Source organism: Myripristis murdjan, unplaced genomic scaffold, assembly GCF_902150065.1.
Source record: "Myripristis murdjan unplaced genomic scaffold, fMyrMur1.1, whole genome shotgun sequence".
NCBI classification, from domain to species: Eukaryota; Metazoa; Chordata; class Actinopteri; order Holocentriformes; family Holocentridae; genus Myripristis; species Myripristis murdjan.
This window is the reverse complement of record NW_021941814.1, coordinates 33,647-37,500: the sequence shown is the minus strand read 5'-3', so window position 1 is coordinate 37,500 and position 3,854 is coordinate 33,647.

The following is a 3,854-nucleotide window of genomic DNA, read 5'->3' as shown; positions in this document are numbered from 1 at the left end:
AGGTGCAGTCTACAAACAAACAAACAAACAAACAAACAAACAAACACCAAAAGAGGAAAGTTGAAGGTTTAAAGGTGGAAACCTGCGCGCGCGGATGACGTCATAGCAAATATAATATAACACAGTACAGTGAATATATTACAATATAACAGAACATTGAACAAGTAAAGTGTTATCTTAACATGCTGTCTTATGCAGGCACACACACACACACACACACACACACACACACACACACACACACACACACACACACACACACACACACACACACACACACACACACACACACACACACACGCAGCTGGATTGAGCAGCCTCACAGGCTCACACACTTCCTGGTGCATCATGGGTATTTCCTTCGTGTGTGGACGGAACGTGAGCGTTTCAGGCGATGCTGTTTCCATGGCAACACGGCGGTTCCCGCAGTCTCGTGCGCCAGAGCAGCCGTGTTTCCATGACAACGTGATGGACAGTTTGCGGCAGGTGAGCTGAGAGCCTCTCCAGACAAACACTTCCTGACCAAATCAATAATCAATCAGCTGATTTTCTGAAAGGGAAGATCTTTTGCACAGAACAAAAATAAGGAGAGAAGAAACGACATGAAATATTTCATACCTTTACAAAAATAAAGTCTAAATTAGATGTAGAAAAATGAAAAATGAGAAATTAGATGGACATTTTAATTCCATGGTTGTTTTGACAGTTTTCCCTTCATGTGCTTTGCAGAGCCCCAGCAGCGGGGAGGCGGCGCCCCCTGCTGGCCGAGCCCACCTGCTGCGTCTCATCAAGCTTCCGTTCATCCTGATGAGGGAAGAGTTCAAACTGCGCACAGAGAGGATTTCAAAGTAAAAGTCTTCTTCTGCTCAACACGTCCTTGTTACAGACTGACAGGCAGTGAGTGAATTAGCAAGAAATAGCACAAAAATTAGCCACAAAAATATCGGTTTCAATGACAAAAGACATTTCTAATGATTAAAAATGATGTGTTCGACGGTCAGATCAGTGATGTGTTGTGAGAGCATTTTCAAACTGGTACTGGTTTTGCTGGTGTGGGTTCTGCCTGTCTCTGGGTCAGGGTTCTGGCACCCGGAGCGCTCACTCACTCCTGATTTCACTGATTTGGTTCATATCTGAAATCACAGGCTGTTTCATGCAGGAAACAACCAGCTGGATGTAATCAACATGAATAGATTCTGAATATGAAGGATATTTTCATCAAGAGACAAAAGGTTATACCTTAAGTTATGTGGCATATATTGTCTGTTAAAGATGGATTAACAGTTTGAACACGATGTCAGGGCTGACAGCTCGCACTGCACAGCCTGCACTGACCTCTAGTGGCAACACGCAGGAATCACAGCTGCACAGGTGCAGCTCCTCTGCAGGTCCAGAGGTTCCTCTCCTTCACGTTCCTCTGCTCTCCTCCCAGAGCGAGCAGTGGGCTTTCAGAGCTGCCACATCACTCCTCCTCCCTTTCCTCCATTCATTCCACTACGATATGAACATGAACTTTCAGAGCCTTCACACTTTCTTCACTCCAGTTTTCCATCAGCCCAATAAAGTCCTAAACTCAACATCATGATTTTTTATTTGTTGTGTTTTTTTCTGATTTGTCATTGTTGTCATGTTTTCTCTTTTGTTAATTTGATTTGTAATTTGTTGTTGTACTTTGTTATTAAAATTGTGTTTTGTCAGTTGTTGTTGTGTTTTCATATTTGTTGTTCTGAGTTGCACCTCACGGCCACTGTGCTTCTTGGCACTGAGCATTTCATCTCTACAGGTTTGATTCATGTTGGATTTAAATGAGACCATGAGGTCACACAGCAGCTTCAGAATCAGAATCAGAAATACTTAATTTGTCCCTGAGGGGAAATTAAATCTGACACCATCACTGAGTGCATATGGATATTTACAGCATGACATGTTGGACAGTTTCTAATCCATTTGAACATACACCAACTTTCCTTTGTGACTCTACTCACCATTTCCACTTGCTTAACATTTCAGTTGAGGGTCTATTATTAAGCCTGAATATTTTACTTGTGAGACTTTTTCAACAGTTTGTCTGCTCATCTTTTTACTGTATCTACATCGTCTGAATATGGTAGCAACCATTTCCTGGACGAGAAGCACACAGGCACAGTTTTCTTAAATGAGAAACATGCACCTGGATTACTTCTGTCATTTTTCAATTTCATTTCCAAACTGAAACAAAACAGGTGGTATAGTTATCAATGTGCACAAGATCAGAATTTATTGTTCTTAAGCAACATACATATTTGTCACAGGGTGCAGTGTGTGTGTGTGTGTGTGTGTGTGTGGGCGGATGGACCACACACACACACACACACACACACACACACACACACACGCACACACACACACACACAGACTTTTCCCCATCTCTGTCGTTGTGAGGATAGGTGAATACAGTGGCTGCAGACCTCATTGACTCAACCCAAGGCGAGGGCCATTATTTTCTTTGTTGCATGTGTTTGGTATTTGCCTTTGTTTGTTTGATAGTCTTTAGTTCAAAGATTCTTTGTTTTCTTTTGGTTGATTGATAGTTATATTTCAGTATAGTTTGTTTTAGTTGCATAATTAGTTTTTTGTGTTTCTTTTCTTTTTTTTTTTTTTTGATTTACAGTTTGGCTTCCCTGGGTGGAGAGGAGGATTTGGGAGCAGAAGGCCTGCTGACCTGGGTCTCTGTTCTTTTCAGCCCCAGCCGCCACACATCGATAAGGGACAAGCCAGTCGTCGCAGTGCAGTGACAAGGCGGCGGGTCGAACTCAAGGCTTGCATTTCACTGATTCTTGAGAATTTGGATAAATCATGTCCCACTAAGAAAAATGCTATTTCTGCTGGAAATGTACAACATTTTAATGAATAAAAAGAATCAAGGGCATAATCAGGGGGTCCTTTGCACATTTGTAAGGTTCTTTTATAGGTTTATTTTTAATTTGTATTAATTTAATGATTATATGTTGGCCCATGGCCTACAAAACCAGTTGTCCTCGGATAGGAGATAATCATTTCAACTTGATTAAAACAACAAAAAGTAATAATTTCATTGAATAATATCTTTACTACATGAAAGAGTACATCATAATATATATTAAAAACTACAAACGATGGGTTTTGAACAATATTTACTATTATATTGTGGTTGCTCAAAATGTGTCCCAGATATTCGTCACCACCGTCAGATATTTATTTAAAAAATAATAATAAAAAAACTACAAGGTCAGTTACATCCCTGAGGAGCCCTTTTCAAACCTTCAGCTCTACTGCATGCTTCAAGACCGCTCAGGCTCCTGGAAGTTTGCTATTTTCTCTTAAATCTCTTCATATTTTTGGGACACTGCTACTGTCACAACCATAACATGTCAACACCGTCACTTCTGTATAAAAAATATTAAATTAGATTATGGAATAAATGTATACTTTTTAAGAAGAGGTCTGATGCAGGTAGCAACAGGGCGAAAACAAGCCATTTTATGAAAAACCCTAGGACAAATTGCAAGAGAAGCAAACTCAACTGATTTTGTATCCTCAGTTTGTCCTGAGTGAGGGGGAAAAAGTCCCAAGGAATCCCATTGGTGGAAAGTTTGGAAAATCACCTATTAATGACCACATATTACCAAAAAACACTGTTTTTAACACACAGGGGAAAGGGGGTCAACATTTTACTTTCAGATATCACTATAAAAATTCACAAGTTGATTACACACACAAAGACAAGAAAAAAAGTCAATTACAAGTTCTTTGAATTATTCTGTTTACACATGCATATCACACATTATCTGATTTGATACGCGCTAATAAGGAATATAAGGAATAAATGCCAGAAC